Raw genomic sequence first — 24,858 nt, 5'->3', positions numbered from 1 at the left:
TCCAGTTACATCTGAAAAAAAGTTAGGGTAGGTAGGTAGGGATTTTTTTTTATTTTATGGTTTTTTTTTAACATTGAGTCTATGGGAGCAACATTCCGACTTTAACAGTGCTTAACGAAAAAATGACAATAAAATGTTTAGGGTAGGCAATTTTTAAGCCAAAAAAGTAGGGATGGTAGGGTTACTGGAACCACACATATTTTTTTATTTGGCCTTACACCAATCATCTGTTTGATTTTAAATATTTTGGTTTCACTCAATCGACTTAGTACCAGGATAATTTACCACAGAAAAGGTAACCCGTAAACCTGTTGAAAAATTATATAATCTGGAGTCAAAAGTTGATAATTTGGAAATAAATTATTGTTTTAAATAGCTATAAATATATATAGTTCCTGTAGTTGCTTAATGTATGTGCAATTCTATATTGAATTTTTACCAAGATGTGAAATTAATAATAAAAAGAAGATTTGGTATGATATTGCCAATGAGACAACTCTCAACAGAAGATCAAATGAAACAGAAATTGACAAATATGGGTCACCGTCGACTTCAACAGTGAGTAAAACCCATACCCCATAGCCAAATATAAAAGATCCCTTGTTACCATATTTCTCTCTAGAAATTACAAGAAAGGAGCCAAGTTACCCAGTTGATGACAAAGCTAAGCTCTATTTCCATAATTTTTGCTCAAAAGAATAAAAAGATGTGATAATAATATTCAGTGGCGAATCAAGGATTTTTCATAAGTGGGGGCCCACTCCCGTCATGCTTCAGTGATTTCCTATATAATCCAAAATAAAATCCCCCTGGTAGCACACAGCCCCCACCTTAAATCAACCTCTGATATTAATTGCCAATGAGACAACTCTTTTCCGGAGACAAATTTACAAAGAAATTAACAGGTGACCTTACAGCCTTCAACAATGAACACACACATGTAGTCTGACAGCTTAAGCTCTTACAGTCTTTAACAATGAACACACACATGTAATCAGCTTAGGCTCATACAGCCTTCAACAATGAGCACATACAAGTAGTCACCGTAAGCTAGTACAGCCTTCAACAATGAGCACATACATGTAATCAGCTTAGGCTCATACAGCCTTCAACAATGAGCACATACAAGTAGTCAGCTTAAGGTAGTATGCAGCCTTCAACAATGAGCACATACATGTAGTCAGCTTAGGCTCATACAGCCTTCAACAATGAGCACATACAAGTAGTCAGCTTAAGGTAGTATGCAGCCTTCAACAATGAGCACATACATGTAGTCAGCTTAGGCTCATACAGCCTTCAACAATGATCACATACATGTAGTCACCTTAAGCTACTACAGCCTTCAACAATGAGCACATACAAGTAGTCAGCTTTAGGTAGTACAGCCTTCAACAATGAGCACATACAAGTAGTCATCGTAAGCTAGTACAGCCTTCAACAATGAGCACATACAAGTAGTCATCGTAAGCTAGTACAGCCTTCAACAATGAGCACATACAAGTAGTCATCGTAAGCTAGTACAGCCTTCAACAATGAGCACATACAAGTAGTCATCGTAAGCTAGTACAGCCTTCAACAATGAGCACATACAAGTAGTCATCGTAAGCTAGTACAGCCTTCAACAATGAGCACATACATGTAGTCAGCTTAAGGGAGTTGGCTTCTCAGTTTCAAAGTAATTAACTTTTCAAAACACTCGCATATATTGATAGGGTTTTGATAAAGGAATCAAAAGAGCAAACAAAATATATAGGTCACCGCGCTTGTTTTCAAGATATTAGCCATTGAAATTTTGGTGGGGAAATCTTCTCTCTTGACTTTTCATTGCTTTATCATTGACAAGTTTAAGTCCTCAAAAATTATTAAACCAGATGCTCCGCAGGGCGTAGCTTTATACGACCGCAGAGGTTGAACCCTGAACGGTTGGGGCAAGTATGGACACAACATTCAAGCTGGATTCAGCTCTAAATTTGGATTGTGATTAAATAGTTGACACAGCATAGGTTTCTGACACAGAATGAATGTGTTCTAATGAACTTAAAATTTTTGTTTTCTCTTAGAGCAATTCACTATGCTGTTGAATATAAATCCTCTCAAAAAAATGTTTGAAGAAATTTTCTTTTTTATTTATGAAATTTCAAATGAGAAAAATTGAACCCAATTTTTTTAATCACATCCCCCTTTCCCTTATTCCAAAACTAATCTCAATTAAAATTTCAAATGGAGTTTGCAACAATAACTACTCATTTAAATACATCATAAAATATTAAGATGTAAAAAACTGCTTGTTATCACTGAATGGTAAAGATTATTTTAATTTATCAGTTGGTAGTAAAAAGTGAATATACATTGTATATTGTATATAACAAAGATTTAAGTTGATTCTGGACAAAGAAAGATAACTCCAATTAAAAAAAAATCTTGCTATTGCACAATATTTTGCAATTAGATATTTCTTGCTTACTATTCTGGACAAAGAAAGATAACTCTAATCAAAAAAAAATTTGCTATTTCACAATATTGTGCAATTAGATATTTCTTGCCATTGCGCAATACTGTGCAATTGAAAAGACTTGCTATTGCACAATACTTAATATAATAATTTTAGATCCTGATTTGGACCAACTTGAAAACTGGGCCCATAATAAAAAATCTAAGTACATTTTTGGATTCAGCATATCAAAGAACCCCAAGATTTCAATTTTTGTTAAAATCAGACTAAGTTTAATTTTGGACCCTTTGGACTTTAGTGTAGACCAATTTGAAAACAGGACCAAAAATGAAGAATCTACATACACAGTTAGATTTGGTATATCAAAGAACCCCATTTATTCAATTTTTGATGAAATCAAACAAAGTTTAATTTTGGACCCCGATTTGGACCAACTTGAAAACTGGGCCAATAATCAAGAATCTAAGTACATTTTTAGATTCAGCATATCAAAGAACCTAACTGATTCATTTTTTGTCAAAATCAAACTAAGTTTAATTTTGGACCCTTTGGACCTTAATGTAGACCAATTTGAAAACAGGACCAAAAGTTAAGAATCTACATACACAGTCATGACAGTTAGATTCGGCATATCAAAGAACCCCAATTATTCAATTTTGATGAAATCAAACAAAGTTTAATTTTGGACCCTTTGGGCCCCTTATTCTGTTGGGACCAAAACTCCCAAAATCAATACCAACCTTCCTTTTATGGTCATAAACCTTGTGTTTAAATTTCATAGATTTCTATTTACTTATACTAACGTTATGGTGCGAAAACCAAGAAAAATGCTTATTTGGGTCCCTTTTTGGTCCCTAATTCCTAAACTGTTGGGACCTAAACTCCCAAAATCAATACCAACCTTCCTTTTGTAGTCATTAACATTGTATTTAAATTTCATTGATTTCTATTTACTTAAACTAAAGTTATTGTGCGAAAACCAAGAATAATGCTTATTTGGGCCCTTTTTTGGCCCCTAATTCCTAAACTGTTGAAACCAAAACTCCCAAAATTAATCCCAACCGTTCTTTTGTGGTCATAAACCTTGTGTCAAAATTTCATAGATTTCTATTAACTTAAACAAAAGTTATAGTGCGAAAACCAAGAAAATGCTTATTTGGGCCCTTTTTGGCCCCTAATTCCTAAAATGTTGGGACCAAAACTCCCAAAATCAATACCAACCGTCCTTTTGTGGTCATAAACCTTGTGTTAAAATTTCATAGATTTCCATTCACTTTTACTAAAGTTAGAGTGCGAAAACTAAAAGTATTTGGACGAAGACGACGACGACTACGACGAAAATTTTTTCAAATTTTGCAGTCGTATAAAAATAATTAAAATTTTATAAGACTTTAACAGACAGCTTATCATTATACATGTAAAAGAATTATAAAAAGAAAAATGAGGGTCACCGGGCAAAATTTGTTAAGGCATTCAAATTGATAAAACTAGAGGATTCTGAAAATCTGATCAAAATTTCAAAACACAACAAGCAAGCTTCAATAAGGTCCTACAGCCTTCAACAATGAGCATATACATGTACACTTTTAGTAAGCTTAAGGTAGTCCAATAACTGATAAGGATTTTTAACCACAATATTTGCCTTAATTCTTGGTTAAGCTAAGTACAACAATTGAAAAGGACTTTCAACCACAATATTTTCCCTAGTCCTTCTTCTTGGTTTTTAACTTATTTAAGCTAGTACAATAACTGTTACAAATATAAGAATTTTCCTTACTTCTTGGTCAAGTTAAATAGTACAACAATTGATTAAGACTTTCAACCACTATAATCATTGATAATTGATAACGACTTTCATCCACAACATTTGCCTTACTTCTTGTTCAAGTTAGTACAATAATTGATTAAGACTTTTAACCACAATAATTGACAAGGACTTTCCTCCACAATATTTGCCTTACATCTTGGTCAAGTTAGTATAATAATTGATTAAGACTTTCAACCACAATTATTGATAAGGATAGACTTTCAACCACAAGATTATTTTTCCTTACTTCTAGGTTATTAATTATAAGATATATAACTAAACCACAATAATTGATAAGGACTTTCAACCACAATATTTTCCTTTGCACTGATTTTTCCCCAATATAAAAACCCAATGAGAATCAGCATTAACCTACTAGAAATAATAAACACAATGTACTTTTATCGCACAATGAACAATACTACATACATGTTATTGGAATATCTATAATCTAGTTACGTTATTACGTCAATCGAGAAAACCAATCAATAAATACAGACCACAATACGATGTGGTTTTAAGATTGGAGCGAACTTTTTCACATTACAGGATTGTTACAATAAATTGCTAACATATAAACATACATCGCATCATTATTGAAGAGTCCCATTTTGTGGTTTTTCTCCATTTTCTTTTCCCGTTCCAGGATAGTTACAATACAGTGATATTGTTTGCCTTAAATTAATGGAGAATAAAGGCTTTTTCCCCTGGAGAAAAATCCCAATTTGAAAAAAAAATGGCTTAAAATTATTCCCAAAAAGACAACTATTTTCCCAAACAGTGCATGCAGTCTCAGTATAGTAATTGTGCATGAATACAAACTGAAAAACACTCATTTAAACCATTTTCATGCCTTAAATGACTATATATATATATATATATATGTGCAGATTTGATGGTTTATTTATGTATCATCACTGACAATAAGGGGTCTTATTTCAAATGAGGGTTTACCTCTCAAAAGGGGGTTTGCAAATTGAAGTTCCAGGCAAATTCATCTTTCATTATAAATTTCCCAATTTGATAAAAATGACGCATATTTTCCCAATAAAAAAGGGAAATTATTAAGTTATATATCACTGCAATAAAGCACATATAAACATACATCACATCATTATTGAGTTCTATTTCGTGGTTTTTCTTGTGGCAATTTAATTTAAAGTTTCTGGCATGCTTATTTCTGCAGAAGTCAAAATACCAATTGGTACTTGTAAGCCATACAATAAAGTGAGGGTATTTGCCACTGGACGTTAAGCAACCAACAATCAATCAATCAATAAAGTGAGGGATGTTTGTAGAAAAGTAACTGTTTGTTGCAGGTGAAAATTTTGTTTTTAAAGAAAGTACTTATCCAAGTCCACCCTCTGTCCACATGTGGGTGTATTCCTTCTTTATGATGATTATGCATACATGAAAAATAGGCATCTGAGATAGTTTCACCGATTCAAAAGATGCCGTTAAACTCTTACACTCATATATGCATGACCGTCTCCTCTGAATATGATGTGTGTATTGAATTGAGAGGGTGGGACATACATCAATAAAACAGAAACCCAATTACCAGTGCACAAAACATGAAAAGACATCTAGAGGTCAACGCAATTTCTAGTTTAACTTCCAATAATGGATAATCATGATAATTGCAAGTACTTATACAAAATGTCAAGGTCTAGGTCACCCCAAGTCTAGATTTTTTTTATTTATATAACAATTAAATTATCAAGATTTTTACCATCAACATCAAATTGTCTGTAACAAATATAACACAAAGACATACAGTAAAACCTTTATTTCAAAGCATTAAAAAGGTACCAATGATACTATTTATCACTGTAAACTTTAGCATCTACTGTCGGACCCTGATGCTGAAAAAATTTGTATAAATCATATTTACAGATCTGTAATTGCAATTCTGACAGGAATTAAAGTATGTCACAGGCATGACCAATAAGACCAGAAAAAACTCAGAACTTATAAGAAAAGTGATGTTCTAACATAACGTCCTTCATTAGCGCTTTGAGTACACACCTGTGGTAAAATATGAATATATTGCCAGGCCTGTTCCGAACGTACTCCCACGTCATATGCTTTTTTATGAATGATTGAGGTGCCTGACGTCATAGAAAGATGACGTAAGAATATAAGCATTTTACAGGAAAATACACACTTGTGTACTGAAAATCATCACAACAAGGAAACGTAAACAAAGTTGTTAAAATGTGGTATAAATGTGAAAGAAGCTATTTTTTTATACATATAAGACAAATAGTAAATTATTATTTAAATTCACCTAGAGTGCTTCCATCCAAAATAATTGCCGTATTTGTCCCATTAGAATTGAAATAATTCATGGGGGCTTGAATATATTGTGATTTTACCATGCTGATATTTTACCCCTCGCATTTGCTCAGGGTAAAATATTTATCTAAAAGGGCCCACACGTGGTAAAAAGACAGGTTTTTGTTTAATAGAGATGTCTGATTGATTGATTGTTGTTAAATGCAATTTTAAACACTTGTGCTATTCCGTGGCTGTCATGAGTTTTTATTGGTGTAGGAACTAGGAAGCCAGAGTGCCCATAGAGAACCACTGACCTTCAGAAGGAAGACTGACAATCCTAGTCAATTATGATTGCAAAAGGTCTATAATATATTAACTATTTATCAATAAATCTTTTTTAAACACCCTCATCCTTGATCAATTTCACTGTATATTTAATGTTACATTAATGCACCGAGTACCACTTAAATTAGGGTGGAGTAACATACATGACATAATAAATATACAGCTACATGTACTTTGCAATTAAGTCAATAACTTACTCTTTTATATACCCAAGGCCAAAGTTTTCTTTTTCCTTGTTTCAGTTCTGTTTGCTATATAAGATTTATGGAGTTTGACATTTCAAAAACAAAGATGAAAATAAGAAGATTTGGTAAGATTGCCACCCAGGCCATAAAAAAGATTAAGTTTCTCTGTCCTAATTGTTAACCCTACGTACCTACCCCCAAAAATAGCTGCCTAGCTACTCAAAATCTTTTATTGTCCTGATGTGAAAAAATCAGAGAAAATGCCTACCTACATTTATGTACCTAAACCACTGATCAACCTTTGCGAAGGGTTTGGACAAACCAAAATATTTTTCAGTGTGGCGCCAATGAGACAAATTTCCACATAATGAGACCATTGTCATGATTGTATAGATACTATATACATTATATAGGTCACTGTATCTATGGCCTTCAACCATGAGTAAAACCTGAACCACATACTCGATCAGCTATAAAAGGCCTTGAAATGACAAATGCAAAACGATATATAATCTTTTCATATCTGGTGGTCCCTGAATAAAAACTGCTGGTCCTCACTACTTTTTCTATTACAAAATACCAAAATTGTGTCGGACCTTTGCAAATTTAGGTCAGTCAAATCTTTCGGAGCATCACTTTTCAAGAACTCTGCTGAATTCATTTTAGTAGTAACCCTCTATTAAATCTTATGAAAACCCTTTTAAAAGATAATGATTATAATTTTTTTTTTACTGTGGATTATTATATATATTTGTGGGTACCAAATTATGGGGATTGCGGAAAACTTACATTTTTGGTGGATTTTTTAATTTTAAATGTCAATTTTGGCATACAAGTTCAGGCCATTCATTAGGAGGCGGTACCTGGTACTTTTACCATCCTATGCTATTGACAAGTACCGCCTAAATGTAGGTATTTTTATATAAGATATTCATGGAACAAATTGAAAACTACCACCTAGAAACGTGGAAAGTACCAGTCAACATGAAAGATAATGAAACCCCTGATACAAACAAGCCTATAGAAAATTAATAAATCATTAAAATTTCGAATTTGTTGTTCCAACAAATCCACGAAAAATTGGTATTCAACAAATAGTAAAAAATCCACAATATTCTTTTCTTACCTTCCCAATTTGAACTTGTACTGCACTTACGGTTGTCATAATTCCGTATAAACTTAATTACTTCCCAGAAACTGATATGTATATATATTTATGTTATAGCGATAAAAATAACATACTATAAATTGATAATAATCTTCTATATATGAAAACATCTTATTGTTTCAAATGCCATTAGAAGAAAATTGATTATTTTCTGTCGTAATATCATATTAACTGGTTAAGGTTTAACAAAACTCAATATAGGATACATATCGTATATCCTATATATATATATATATATCTTCCATAAATGTGCTATGCTATTTTTGAACCTACGTCAAAATCTCATAAAACTAATAATAGTTGTAACATTTCTAAATTCAGAGACAATCGGTTTATTTTTGGATACGTTCATCTGACGAAGGTGACTATTTCAAATAGATTTCCCTATTGTTTCTACGACGCTGATCGACGCTGATCGTAAAATTTATTAGGATAATTACCTATCTGATATTGTTCATCCTTTGAATAAAGAATTGACGTCAATTTGAGGGAGAAATACCCCTCAATTCATAAATTGTATTGACTTGTCGTTTATTACACTGGTTCTTCGTGAAATGATTTCTTTTTGTCCGCCTTTAGTTATCCTGTTAATAGGTCTCTGGTGAATTGTTCTTTCATTATGAAATTCTAAAGTGCTATTTAGTTTAAACATATTTATTTATAGTGGATTGGGAAACAAGTTTTGCAACTTATATTAATCCCTTTCCACTTTGCGGGTGCCACTGATGCCTTGTGGTAGTATTATATTAGCCTGCTCTTTTTCGAAATCTACAAGGGTGTCTTTTATGTGCACGAGATATGGCTCTCTCTTAACACGAGTCAGCCATCATTCCCTTCCGACAGACTATCATCATTTCCTCAAGACCATACTCGCAAATGGTGTATAGGGAGAGCCGAAAAGTGCTATTTATAGAAAAAAGTTTACAAGCTTAAATGCCCGGACCAGCCGGCCCTCCTAATTCTTAAAGAATTTTCATAAGACTGATCAAAGTTACCTTTAAGGAATATTAATCTTTCTTCTTTTTTTTTGTGTACTGTCAAGAAAATTTTGGTAAAAAAATTACAGAACTTAAATGCCACCTTCTTATTCTTAAATAGTTTTCATAAGAATTATCAACGTAACTTTTAAGGAACATTAATATATATTGGTGCTTGACTTTTTCTTTTTTTATTCTCTCATTTTGATGCAAAGATGCAGTCACAATTTCTATGTATTATTTATTATAATTTATAACATGAATTGTCCTAGCTTGGATAAAAGAAATGTTTCCATTATATTTGTAAGAATTTTTCACAAATTTCAGGAATATTCTAACTTGAGAACTAGAATGGTTTTGTTTCAGTGGATATATGTTTCTAAGTCAATTTGATCAAGAATAGGAAATTGAAAGATGGGTGCTCAATTTCCGCAGTGGCAAATATATTCAGAAAAATGACAAATATGAAAAAAACCTGCTTTAATTGTACTGTGAATTAACTGACAGGCTGAGTCTGAGATGATATTAAGACAATTTAAGGGTGCTAAAGCTGACAAGCTAGCTGCTTGACTTCCGTATCAAATTTGTTTTTTGTCTTCATTTACTGTAGGGGTGCAAACCTTAATAGTAAACTAGATCATTATTATTAAACCCAACCTAACCTTACAGTAAACTAAATGCTAACTTAAAGTTGAACTGAGCCCAAACTTGTAAGGTAATTGAAGGCTATATTGTTGTGATATTACAGCTATAAGGTTGAATTGACCTTTACTGGGACATCAGAGTTGGGTGTTTTTAAGCTTCGGATTTCGCGATTGATCCTTATGGGATCTGGGATTTCTTAATTCTTTTTTCGAATGAATCAGGATGTCAGGATTTAAATTTCTTTAAATTCGGGACCTCAGGATTCCATGTTTATAAGCCTGTTATTTTGGGATCAGGACCCCTTCTCCCCCTCCCCCTCATGATCATCTATGGATTTAAGCAGCGTGTGCATGATTTAAGAAAATAAACTGGTTGCAAAGATGTTCATTTTTACAATTATGTTTACAGTCTGACAGTATATTAATTTAAATCTCCCCCTAGGTGTCACAGTCATATATACTGAACTAAATTGTATATATTTATAAATCAAAACGAAATGATGGCCATTTATTTCTGGAAAGTTCAGTATATGGGCAGGAATTCGCTAGTGAAATTTTAGGGTCAATAGTGTTTTTCCAATTAAAAAATAAAGAAATCATGCAAATATGGAGGATAAACATTGTTTAAATATCAAAGTGGGTTAGTCTTTATTGCCACATGCAAAAAAAATGGATCCAATTAAAAAAATCAACAAAAAATCAGCACTTGTTATGTGCTAGCAGTTGAAAACTGTAGACAAAAAGTGTGACATTTCTGCAGTGGCAAAACCCCTAGTCATATTTAGAATATGCCTGAAGAATTGTTCTACTATAATAGTTGAAAATCAACTGCAAAATGATCGGTCTATCATTTAGAAACCCCATTTTGTACAGAATCCGATTATTGCTGCAAATAAAATACGTTTGAAAATGGACAAGTGCATGTAACTTTTCCCGTCAACAAATGTTACATGCACCTTTTCATTAGCTGATTAGCTTTGGAAACAAGTTATTGGTCCACCATGGCAAATTTTGAAAGGTGTCAACAATGGTTACAATTTGGATTTCATGATTTTAATCAATCAACTGAAGTTTGAAAAATATAGAAGGTAAGAAAATTTATTTCATTTTCGTGTCAATACTGCCCAATAATACTCATCTTTTTATAACAGTTGTATACTTTTTATAGTAAGCATTAACCTAATATTTTTTTTCACATTTCAACCCAATGACAATTACATTAAAATGTGGCTTTGTCATCTTTCACACTTGGCATCTACCAGTGATCAAGCAGATGATAAGAGAGTGGGACCAGGTTAATTTAACCTCACAATGAAGTGTTACATGCACTTTTTGTGTAAATTAGGTTCTTTGATAATGATGTGTGACTTGCTTTGCAATTTTGTCAAAAAATATAAGTTTATCTTGTATTTAAACAGGTTTGACCCTTACGATATTCATTTTATTGCTGGAGAGATTTCTGTACATAACATTGACACGAAAATATTTACCAAGGAAAGGTGTCTATGATACATGCAAAAGCTTTTTTTTTGTACGGTTTGCCTTATCAATCTAATTTTTTACATGAAATACCACAGATTAATTGCCAATTTGATTAACTAGTACTTGTATTCATTCTCAGCATTATAAAGATAACTGGCCACTTAATTTGAAAACATAAAATGTAACATTGACACCAGAATAAAAACAATATTACTTTATTACACTTAAAGCATAATTGGCCAGTGCATAATATTAAATCAAATGTAAATTTATGCTGAATTCTTAACACTGAGAAGTTGTTGATCTTTCTTGATTTCTAGACTTTACAATATTTCCTTGTAATTCTTATCGTTTAAAGGCATGTAACATTGACACATCTTCTGCGTCCAGGTTACATGCTACAACCTAATAAATGTGCATACAATTATTCAATCAATAAAATCTTGTTGAAATTTAAATTTGCTTCATTAAAATGATATTAAAGAAATTAATGAGTTTTAATTATTTGTGTTTATTTTTTTCCTGATTGACTAGCAATTTTTCCTCATCATTTGTTGGTGTTCCTGTCAATGTTACATACATAACCCAGAATTATAATGTTTTAAAAGCATTGATTTCCAAACCTCTGTTATGAGCTTTAAAATGAGTTTATCTGAGTTTATAAATGACTAACATCTGGAATATTGTCATCACACAATTTCTTTGATGCTCCTATGATAACTTTATGAGTAACATGGACTACGATTTTTGTATCAGGTCTTTTTTGTGTTACATGAGAAGATTTTACTGTGTTGAAATCAACAGTTAATCTAATTTTTAATATTCAAAGTTATTATTATGATACTTATTTTAAAAAATAATGTATAAAGTAAACCCAAATTAAACTTTTTTTTCATTAAGAAATTGTGTATGTAACATTGACAGAGTCTATTATTTAGACTTTTACATGTTCAGGCCAGTGGTACATGCGTAAGCAAAACTTACTGCCATATGGAGCTATTATCTTATTTTTATTTTACAAAATTAAAGCGTTTTCATGTTTTCCTGTTTAATTTGTCTTTTAACACTAGTTAGTAACATTGACAACAATATTTTGTGTCAAGATTTTTTTATGTTACATGCAAAGGTATTACTTCCTTAAAGTCAGACATTTATATAACATTTTATAACCTAAATGATTAATTAGATATTACTGGGCAGCAATTATATTATTTCTCCAAAGTTGACTATTAAGCACACCACTTTCATCTTATGGTCTTCATGTATGTAACATTGACATACAACCTTTTACTTTTCTGTCAATGTTACACGCATGAACAGAACTGATAACATTTACTAACTCCTTTGCTCTATAAAGAGATTATTGATAATTTAACTTGTTTTACCACCATCAAACTTCATCTTTATTTCTAAATATAGATATTCTTTTTAGAAGTGTATTTTCTTCATTGACAACAAAATTGGTGTCAGTCTTGAAAATTTACATGCAATTTTTAATAAAAAAAATCTACAGGCAATATAAACCTAAGAAAGAAAAAGATGATCAGCAATAAATGTGATGAAGAAAACTCTCAGGAAGATGCTGCAAAAAGATACTGTCCCTGTCAACCAGTCAGATGGTGATGTCCCTGGCAGCCAGACAGATGGTGATGTCCCTGTCAGCCTGGAGGATGGTGATGTACATATCAGTCAATCAGTAAGTTGGTGATGTTCCTGTCAGTCAGTCAGTCTGTGATGTTCTTGTAAGCCAGTCAGAGGGTAATGTCCCTGTCAGCCAACAGATGGTGATGTCCTAGTCAGCCTGGCAGATGGTGATGTTCATATTAGTCAGTCAGTTGGTGATGTTCCTGTCAGTCAGTCATATGGTGATGTTCCTGTCAGCCAGTGAGATGGTGATGTCCCTGTCAGCCAGTCAGATGGTGATGTCCCTGTCAGCCAGTCAGATGGTGATGTCCCTGTCAGCCAGTCAGATGGTGATATCCCTTTCAGCCTGTCGGATGGTGATAACCCTATCAGCCTGGCAGATTATGATGTCTGTGTTAGCCAGTCTGATTAGGTCCCTATTAGTGAGTCAGGTGGTGACGGTCCTTTCAGCCAGTCAGATAGTAGTGTTTGTCTGTGTCAGAAAACCAGATGATGGTGACTGTGTATGCAGACATACTAGTGATCTCCAATTTGACCATTCTACAGCAGTGTAGAAGATAGTTATTTCAAAATCTTGTTTATCTATCCATTTTCAATCACCAGTCAACACATGTATCATGTGTATTTACTGATGCTCATTATAGAAATCATGAGGAATTCAATTTGTAACATTTTTTTTTAATTGTTATGCCAATAATTGACATTCCAGAATATCTTTGCATTATAAGAGGTTCAGGCTCCTTCTGATTTCAAAATAATAATAATAAACTCATCATGGATACCAGAATTGAAATTTTGTAGGCCAGAAACGCTTTTCGTTTACAAAAGACTCTTCAGTGACGCTAATGAAACAAAAAAGTAAAAGAAGGCCAAATAAAGATGAAAATAGGACTATGGTCTAGTGGGTGTTGGTTTTCTCTTCTGAATTGTTTTACACTGGTCATTATGGGGCCCTTTAAATTGTGGCTTCCTGTAGTTTAGGTAACAAGTTTTCAAGATGAAATGGCATTGAAAAATCGAAGCAAGATATTTGAGAGTTTCTATATTATTGTAAATTTTATAATCTATGCATGGATTTTGGTTCTGATTGAGGGTAGATTAATTGTTGTTTTGTTTTTTTCTTTTTTCAGATAGATAGTTGACGATGTTGGAGACAGGAAACAAGAAACAAGAAACTTGTTTTGAATGTTTGAAATAAAATTTATTGTTTAAACCTTAAAAAGTTATCATAAATGTAAGATTAACCAGCAGAAATAAAACGAGATATTGGGTAATATGTCTATCAGACAACAACCTCAAAAATGAAACCCAAATTGTTCTTTATAGAAGTTATGTAATCGATTGAAAATAAGATTCTCAATAAATGCAGCTGTATCAACCTCTCGTAGATTTGTCCATATTTTGTCTTGGTTTTTCATACTATTAGTTTTAAGTGTAACTGTGTCACATGAATGAGGGATACATGTAATCATTTTGTACCCTTACTTTGTCAGTATTAGTTATTGAGTGAGAAACTTGTGGATGCTGATGGTTGTGTGGTTGTCTTCTTATCAATCTCATCCCTGTGCATAAAAAAACAGGTTGCTTACTTACTGATATAAAAATGTTTCATGTTGTGGAAATTTTGGATGACTCCTTCATCAATTGATCTATCTTTGGTCTTAATTTTATTTTTCTGGTTATTTTGACATTTGAATATCTTTTAATTTAGCCTTCCATAGTGTACCACCATGAACAAGCATAACTACTGGTATAGTTAAAAAAAATATGTCTGCTGTCTGAAATTTAGGTGAATGGTTTTGGTATTAACCACTATTTAAATAATATCATATATGAGAAATGTGGCAGTATAATTGTATAATTTACATTCAGATGGTTGTTTGGAGGCTTTTTATATCTTTTAAGGTCAATTCTGGCATGGTTCATTATTCATATTTTTTGTGTCCACGTTACATGCAACATTTAAGTCACTATTTTATGACAGAAATGAGATAATTGCAAAAATATTAATACAATTTTTTAATGTGAGGGTAACACAATGAAAAAGAGCCTTTACATGTTCAGAAAGAAAATGATTCTTACTGTATTTATCTCTTAAACATTGCATGTAACATTGACAGAAAAGTAGAGGAAACTTGTTTTCACAAAATTTCTGAAAGAAATGAAAATATACATTTTAGAGTTTTGATGATAGACAAGGTTTTGTGATCAATATATATGATATTGAATGTTGAATAAGTTAAGGAATCATTAATCTCAATTTGGAAAAAGTGTCCATGTTACATGCTCCAAATTCATTATTTGCTTTGATTACAAACTGACGCAAGTTTAAAAATGATTTTTTTGGTTACAAATAGAAGGACACCATTTGTAGCAATAATTTGTAAAAAATTTAGAAGCTTATAATGATTTTTATTTTTTTCTTACAATGTCACACTAAAGTAGCATTAGTGAATTCCTGCCCATATATGTATGACAGCCTTCTTTTGAAAGACATTATTGACAGCAAGAAAAAATCAATGCAAATATTTAAACAATTAGCAAACAATTGATTGGGCAAATAAACTTGTCTTTAAATTGGTACATATTTTACTCAGTATATTGAATTTGAAGAACTACAACAAAAAATAGTTCAATTTGCAGGCCTGGTCATCAATTTACAGTTAGGACTAATTATATAATTTTCAAGTACATAAAATTGAGAACAAGGTTGGCAAAAAAGCGGTCAATACTAGTATTGACCATGCCAGTGGTACGGGAAATACTGGCAAATACTGGGAAATACCGGCAAATACTGGTCGATTGAAATTTTTAGTGGTCATTACTATAAAAACCACTATCTACTTGGTCAATTATAATTACAAGTATTATTTAATTTATATAGAAAGTGTTCAAAATATTTTTAATGCTTTCATTTCTAATTCTATTGTAAATTCAAACAGGGATCTACATTAATTAATGTGTACATAATATTAAAGTAAATTTAAGATAACAACTTTTTGTCCCTGCTTCAAATTTCCATTTCCAGTATGAAGAAGGTTTTTATCTCACAGTTAAATAGCTATAGACAGGAAATAATTTATTGTTTAAGGGAGTCTTCATTTATCAATTTTATTACTTTCAACCCATGTACTGGCAACTTTTATTGGAGGCTGTTGTTTTAGTAATTAAATTTTCACACCTAGCAATGCCAGGTGATAGGTAAAAAGACCCATGTAACTTCATTTACCTGTAGTTTTATTTACCTTTAAGTTTAATTACATTTTGTACCTGTAAAATCAAACATTTTGAATAAAAATATATTGATTTAAACATGTTGAAATAAAATATAAATTTGTATATATATATATACATGATATATCTTAAGTATAATGAAGTATATGCAATATCATAATTCATAAAAACTCAATTTTAAATCAGTAAGAATAAGTGTTATAAATGAATAAAACATATCAAATTCATTAATTTTATAAGCTGACACATTAAGTTTGACTTTTTATCAAGATTTTACTTCAATTAATAGTAGAAACAACCATGAAAATTTCAATTGACCAGTATTTGCCAGTATTGACCACTTGGAGAGTATTGTCCGGGTCGGTAAATACCGGTAAATACCACTGGTAAATACCGGGGGTGGTATTTACTGCCCAACCTTGATTGAGAAAGGATATGCATGGGGAATGTGCCAAAGAGACAACAACCCGACCATAGAGCAGACAACAGCAGAAGGTCACCAACAGGTCTTCAATGCAACGAGAAATTCTCGCACCTGGAGGCGTCCTTCAGCTGGCCCCTAAACAAATATATACTAGTTCAGTGATAATAAACACCATACTAAACTCCAAATTGTACACAAGAAACTGAAAGTTAAACAATACAAGAGTAAAAAAGCCAGAGGCTTGTATGTAAATCATTGTTCATATATACACAGTTTAAAAATAGCCTTTAAAGCTAACTATCTGATTACCAATTACTGAGTTCAAGGTCAAGGTTGTGGGTTGATAGGTTACGTCTGCAATGCAGGTTAACATTGCAGGTTAAGAAGATCAGAGGTAAAAGATTGGTTGATTCAAAAATTGTCTATAGCATTGGTGGATCTGTGGGGACGGTTTCTGGGGTTTGGAACCCCTCCTTTTTTGGGGCCGATCAATGCATTTGAATGGGGACATATTGTTGGAACCACCTTTATTCTGGGTTGGAAACCCCCCTTTTTAAAATGGCTGAATGCACCCATGGCTGTCATTATCATTTGTCTCTGAATTCATGAGGGAGAATGGAGCTGTCAATGTATTCATACTCGACAGGGACTTTAGGTGGGAAAAAGTCATCTTGTCAGAAACAAATAACCAGAATAATTCTTTTCTCAGAAATACTAGTACATAAAAAAAAGACAACACATAGATATTAAGATGATGTTGTATGAGTGACAATGAGACAAATCTTCATCCCTTCCAAGTCATAATTTGTAAAAGTAAACCATTATAGGTCAATGTACGATCTTCAATACGGAGCCTTGGCTCACACCTAACAGCCTAAGGGCACCAAAGAATGACTAGTGTAAAACCATTCAAACGGGAAAACCAACAGTCTATGGTAATCTATATAAAAAAAAAGAGAAACACTTATGAACCACATCAACAAACGACAACTACTGAACATCAGATACATGTATTTGACCTTTTATTCTTAGAAAAAAAATCGTTAAAACAGAATTAATAAGGGAATCAAAAATCATGTTACAATCTCTTTCATATACATGTCAATATTTAAATGTATTAGTTACAAATTGTTTTACATTGATTAGTCGAATGAATGGAGAACAGCTGGACAACAGAACAACAGCATGAACAGTACATGTACAAGTTTACAAATGTCAAACTTTTTTTTTAAATGGTTGAAACAGATGGGAATAAAATCTCCTTCAGACATGTAAATACTTAATGTTTTAGTAACAAATTGTTTTACATTGATTAGTCAGGTGAATGGAGAAAGATGAACAGATTTACAACACGTGCACCAACATTGACCAACAACAGAAGGGAATAAAATCTCCTTCAGACATGTAAATACTTAATGTTTTAGTAACAAACTGTTTTACATTGATAAGTCGGATAAATGGAGAAAGTTGAACAGATGTACAACAGCATGAACAGTACAAGTTTAAAACAAAACATGCACATCTGTTAACGTTGCTGACATACTTATCAAAATTTGTAGACATGCTTAGGAAGCTACCATTTGATTTTTAAGGAATTAGGACAAGGATCAAATTTGAAAAACGGCAGCACAGGAGTTTTGAGTACAATAAAAGGCGGGATGAGCAACTTGGAAAAAAGAAAGGCATGTCACAGAGATAACAACTAAAAAAAATGCAGGACAAAACTTTCATCCTAGCCTTCATCCCTCCCTAAAAAATCAAATAAAAGCTCCCTTATCAAAATAAACTTTTTTTTAAACAGATGTGACTGTCAAAATGACTGTAAACACTCCTTTACATTTAAACATACTGGTAAATATAGTGTTCTTTGGTCAACGCTATTTTTCTCATAAGCATTATCATAATAATCAAGGTGATATAATTGTTATTATCAAGTGTCAGTGGCAAATACAAAGATACCACCCTGTATTTACATACATTCATGTACAAGTGGTATTTACCGGTATTTACTGATGAGTATACTGACTCTAACACCTATTTTTTTTTAATAAGTAACCGTGTTAATGAACTGCAGTAGAGTGATGTTTTTTCATAGTAATGTCCAATAAAAATTACAATTGATCATTATCTACCAGTTTATTCTGGTATTTACTGCCGGAAAGGTCAATTGTGTTCTAGTTTACAGCCGACATGTTCAATACTGGTCTAGTTTTTTGCGGGCATGGTCAATTCTGGTCTAGTTTTTTTTTTACGGCATGGTCAATTCTGGACAAGTTTTTGCCAGCATGGTAATCCTAGACTACTTTTTTGCCGGCATGGTCAATACTACATGTAGTCTAGGTTTTTACTAACCTTAATTATATCCTTCATATGGACAGGTAACTATTCTAAATTCCCCCACTTCATACATGTACTTCTCATTAAGGATAACCAGAGGACAAATATTTTCTATGCATGTTTCGATTGTCCAGTTATCATGGTTATTGCTGGAATGATTTACATTTTTAATATATGATATCATTTCAGCTACATCAATCAGTATTTTATTTTAAATTTCATGTAGCAATTTTTGACAACTATCAAAATTACCTTAATGTCACAATCAAATGACACTGCTGATGTAATTACATTATAGTAAGAACTTTTCAGATACTTAAAGTCATAAGAAACCTCAAATTAAAAAAAAAATCATGCATATGTTTTTTATAACTAAATGGATAGTTTTCATTATACAACTTATGTACATCATGTACATATATACTTTTTTTCTGAGGAAAATTCTTTAATTTGTCCACAATTAGAAGAAGTTTATTTGTTTTTAATTGCTTGCTTCCAGGAAGCAATTCGCCGACATATTTTCCATATGCATAGTGGCCTGAGCTTTATATATACCTTCCTCGTAAAAATCCAGCGATCACACGTACAATACGCATGGATCTGTCATCAAAATAAACAATTATCTGATTGTACATGTTAAACAAGTGCTCATGCTTTTTGCTATTTATTTACTATAAGGTGACAATCGGTAAACTTCGGCTATAAAACACGGCATTTATTGAGCAGCCATATTTGTTAAATCATAACAGACCGAGAGAAAAAAAATTGACGATTATACGATATCTTTGCGTAAAAAATGACAAAATCGTGCACAGAGTTCTAAATTTATGATATATACATGCATTGGTTCAAGAATTGGATAAACATTTTTTTCACCACTCACTGGTTTCATATGACTTTAAGCTATTTTTTGGACGATCAATGCATTTGAATGGGGACATGTGGTTGGAACACCCCCCCCCCCCTCCCCTGTTTGCCCTTTGTTGGGAACCCCCTTTTTAAAATGGCTTGATCTGCCCCTGTATACATTTTTGTAGGTCACGGTACAGCCTTTCAACAATAAGCCTATACCTACACCATATTTTAAGCCATTATAAAGAGGCCCCGCTCAGACATGACTAAAAGTGAACCAATTCAAACTAGAAAACAATAACCTGACACATATATGTGACAAGACAGCAACCAACAAAATTCTGCATTCAGAAATTTAAACCCCACATGGATTGAGCGGCGTTTGTATTTCTCTGGCTTATATAATAGAAGTAAACTAAGCAATCAGTTGAAAACTTTGGTGTGGGTCTCATTGGGGACTAAGCATGATGCAGGATTGCTGATTTTTGTAAAAAGCGTGACACGTGAGAGTCAAATGATTGTGCCGTGGTGAAAATGGGAAATGAAGTCTAGCGGGACGCAGGAAATTACAAAAAAATGAGGATTGCTTACATTTTGTAGTGTAAGCGGAATAGTGGAATCTGACAAAACAGTAAGCGGGATCCAGAATCAGAACCCCCAAATGAGACCCCCTTTGTTAACTAGTTATTATTTTTTCGATAAATTTTATAAGATATTGATAATCATTTATGCTATGTCAACTCCTACAAGATAGAGGTCTGCTTTGACCATTAGCAACAGTGTAAAAATGAAGATATATAACTACAAATTTCAGGCTGATTGGGGTAAAAGATTTTCAATTTTTACAAACAAGTTAATATGTTATGAATCTTTATTTTGCCCATTATGTTCAGACAACTCTTCTGATGCTTCTGGTGGTCTGTACGACTTTTAAAATAAAATTGAGAATGGAAATGGGGAATGTGCCAAAGAGACAACAACCCGACCATAGAAAAAAACAACAGCAGAAGGTCACCAACAGGTCCTCAATGTAGCGAGAAATTCCCCCACCCGGAGGGTTCTGACAGCTGGCCCCTAAACAAATACATGTATATACTAGTTCAGTGATAATGAACGCCATACTAATTTCCAAATTGTACACAAGAAACTAAAATTAAAATAATACAAGACTAACAAAGGCCAGAGGCTCCTGACTATGGACAGGCGCAAAAATGCGGCGGGGTTAAACATGTTTGTGAGATCTCAACCCTCCCCCTATACCTCTAGCCAATGTAGAAAAGTAAACGCATAACAATACGCCCATTAAAATTCAGTCCAAGAGATGTCCGAGTCTGATGTCAGAAGATGTAACCAGTATGCTTAGTTTGAGAATCAAAATATGGAATGTTAATCAATGTTAATAGTTTTGAGTTTTGAAAACTCGCAGGTATTGAAAATAAAATTTAAAAACTATAATCCTTGTAAAATTAGAATATATATATAACCATTGAATTAAGAAATAAAATATATTCATTAATTCTTATTGGCCTATTACAGATGAATAAGTCAAAAGGTTTCATACATGTATGTTTAACTTGAACATGTTGTTTATGCAAAATGACCCCCTCAGCTGTCATGTATGGTGGCGGTGGGGGGAGGGGTAGGAGGGGTCCTGATACCGAAATCCCGGGCTAAAAACACAAAATCCTGAGGTCCCGAATTTAAATGAATTTAAATCCTGACATCCCAAATTCAAGAAAAGAATTCCCAGATCCCGTAAGGGTCAATCCTGAAATCCCCAGCTTCAAAAAATATGATCCTGGAGACCTGATAAAGGTCCTATCCCTCCGCATATATGAAGCTGACTGGGAGATCTCCCTTTTGGATATTTCAGAGGTTGGCAGATATATATGATTTTTGTTATATTTTTCATTTGGACAGTAATAAAAAAAAAAAGGTGGCAGGGTTAAGCATAATCTGAAGTGTAGTCATTTTCTTAAGCTTGAACAGTGGACAAACTATAAATCATTTTGAAATGACTTCGTCTTATCAGATCAGCAGAAAGCTGCATCATTTTTTTTATGATACTTTATTCTGATTGGCTAACTGCACATTAGATGTATGTTTCATTATGATACTTTATTCTGATTGGCTAACTGCACATCACATGTTATTCCGTAAGCATTTGCTTTGCTCAATACAACTTTTCATTCATGATAACACGTCGTCCCACAATAAAGTGCACAGGTGAATTAAATAAAAAAATATATAAAATTCGTGTTTTCATGATCATAGCTAAAAAATGTAATTATAAGTATTGAATGCTTCTTTTTGTAACTTTATAGGGTTGTAAAAGCGTTGACCATGCGCACATTTTTAGAATGAAGCGCGGAAGCGCTTCATACAAAATGTACTTCGGTCAACGCTTTTACACCCCAATAAATTTACAAAAAGAAGCATTCAATTCTTAATTAAAACATTAATTTTCAATTTATTTAATTTCAGTACAATATATTGTCAATAAATTGAAGGATTTGTATAGTAAGACTAACTATACAAATCCTTGATAAATTTATATCAAATCTCACTTTTCAATTTTTTGTTTTCATTTTTAAAATATAAAATATTGATAGCATTTTTTTCTATAAAATATCATTTTTGTAAAGTTTTCATAAAAGCAATGTGTTCAAGATAACGCTAGTATCCAATAATAGCCATAAGAGCGTGACCTCAGATGACCCCTTCATCAGATAAAGTTTGTGTATTCAATCCAACCTTGACCTTTTACGTCTGCATTTTTCTTCAGGTCACGTGCACCTGCTGCGATAGAATGTGGGTCAATTAAAAATACGAAAATAAAACATCACAACAACGATTAACGTTATTAAGGCATAGGAAAACAATAAATAAATACATACTGATTATTATCGAGGCTGTTTGTAATGATCCTTCCCCCTGAGTCTTGTTTTTAAGATGGAATAGTATTCTGAAGGGAGTTGTCGCTTTCCAAAATGTAAATACGCAAATCATCCGTATCAATGTTGTGTCCACATGTCAGCCAATAATTCCAAGAAAAAAGTGATCGCAAACTTAACTAGTAAACAAAGTCACAGAAAATAACAGCAACACTTTTGAATTTCGTTCCCCTCCCACGCAAAAATAAGGTCTTCTTAACCTCTCTACATGAGCTTGTATATATAGCCACAGTTTCGTACTCGATTTTAGCGGTAAAAAATAACGAAAAATATCTGCTTAAATATAATATGAGTGCTTCTTTCTTCAATCGTTCGTGCAAATACGATTCTGCTGAGTTTGACACTCTTATAACATTTTTTCTCATAATAATTTGAACTGTATCGTTTTTTCCCGTTATTGATTATTGAAAAAACTGGTAACTAGGAGATAGACTTGCGTATTTTCTGACGTCAAACATACTACGGGGACTTTGTAAATATTCTTAAAAAACATATATCCGAAAAAAATAATAATGATCAATAATAGCATGACGTCTTTTGTACTGTTGTTTCATCAATTATTTCAGCATTTGGCTTTTCTACTTAATTTAATTTCGACCTTGGTCGAGATTCTGAATTTTTGGTGACATATATATTTTTCATCATAACTCGACAAATCAGAAGTGCACGAATCTGATCATGGTTAACATTATGTTACAGAATATCTAGAAAATAAAGGTCATTCAATCACCAATATTATGGGCTATGTATTTAGGGCCAATATCCAAAGTAAAAATTTTTGTTTCCAAATTGATAGAGCTGTTAAAAGTACATTCGATTGTATCGACACATACGAGTTTTTTCGGTACATTCATTATACTCTATACTGATTGGACCTCAATTCTAGTTTTGTATGTTTGATCTGATTCTATTCAAAGATTTTAATAGTATTTTTTTTTTTTGTAAATCCTAGATCTACTATAAAGGAATTTCCAGTCTTTTATCACATCATCTAATTCATTGTACATGAATCAGGGACGGATCCATCATCGAGCAATTTTAAAAAGGGAGGTTACCAAACCAATGAATAAAGGGGATCCCAACCCAGTCGGAAAAGGGAGGGTCCAATTCAAATGCAACCCTCAGAACCCCAGCCCCCTGGATCCGCCACTGTGAAATGATATTACATATTAAACTTGAAATCTGTCCATAAAGAATAAGTAGTTAAATAAATTAATTGATTGACATTTTTATTTCTATAAGTCAATAAAATAGACAGTAACTTTCAGCCGCAGGGGTTTTCTCGTTTGAATTGCACGTTTTTACATTTGTCATTTCTGGGTCTTTTAAAGTTGGACTATGAGGTATTGTTAAAGGGTGTACGGTGACCTGCTGTTTAATTTTATGTCATTTGGCCTTTGATGGAGAGTTGTTCCTGGAGACAATTATACCACATCTTCTTATTTTATATGTAACGTCAATAACAGTTTTGGCGGTGGATCACAAAGTATCAAACTGCAGTCCTGTTGGTCAACTAGTACTCCGTTGAAAATCGTTATACGTGTTGTTTATTCTCTAGTTTCTATGTTGTGTTATTGTGGTCTACTGTTTGTCTGTGTGTCCTTTTCATTTGTAGCCATGGCGTTGTCAGTTTATTGTCGATTTATGAGTTTGACTGTTCCTCTGGTATCTTTCGTCCCCTCTTTTACAGCATTTTATAACGAAACAGTTTTGCTAACAATTGAGAAAAACTTAATCAAAATATCCTGAAATAGATTTGACGCCCTCCGTCGCCCTCCTCCTAGAATACTAGTTTAAACATATTTATTTATAGTGGATTGGGAAACAAGGTTTGTAAACTTATATTAATCCCTTTCCACTTTGCGGGTGCGAGTGCTGCCTTGTAGCGGCATTAGCCTGCTCTTTTTTCGAAATCTACAAGGGTGAGGGCCCTCATGGGGTTTTTTGATTATGTGATTACTTGGCCGTTTTTTTAATGATTATTTGATTATTAAGCCAAATATTTCATGATTATTTGATTACCTAGGGACTGTATTTTTAGTTTATGATTATTTGATTACTAAAGATAAGCAA

General features: G+C 32.7%; 1 protein-coding gene across 1 annotated transcript in view; it reads right to left on the bottom strand.

Annotated features, from left to right (window-relative positions):
- LOC139503740 (uncharacterized) overlaps window positions 1-23,208 on the bottom strand; it is an 89,292-nt gene extending 66,084 nt beyond the window's left edge. Inside the window, exon 1 of the mRNA XM_071293583.1 lies at window positions 22,729-23,208. The gene's annotated coding sequence lies outside the window, so the exon portion shown is untranslated. The remainder of the gene's footprint in view (window positions 1-22,728) is intronic.
- Between the last annotated feature and the right edge of the window lie 1,650 nt (window positions 23,209-24,858).

The sequence above is a fragment of the Mytilus edulis genome, chromosome 14 (genome assembly GCF_963676685.1).
Source record: "Mytilus edulis chromosome 14, xbMytEdul2.2, whole genome shotgun sequence".
NCBI lineage: Eukaryota > Metazoa > Mollusca > Bivalvia > Mytilida > Mytilidae > Mytilus > Mytilus edulis.
The sequence above is the reverse complement of the archived record's forward strand: the minus strand, read 5'-3'. Positions and strand labels throughout refer to the sequence as shown.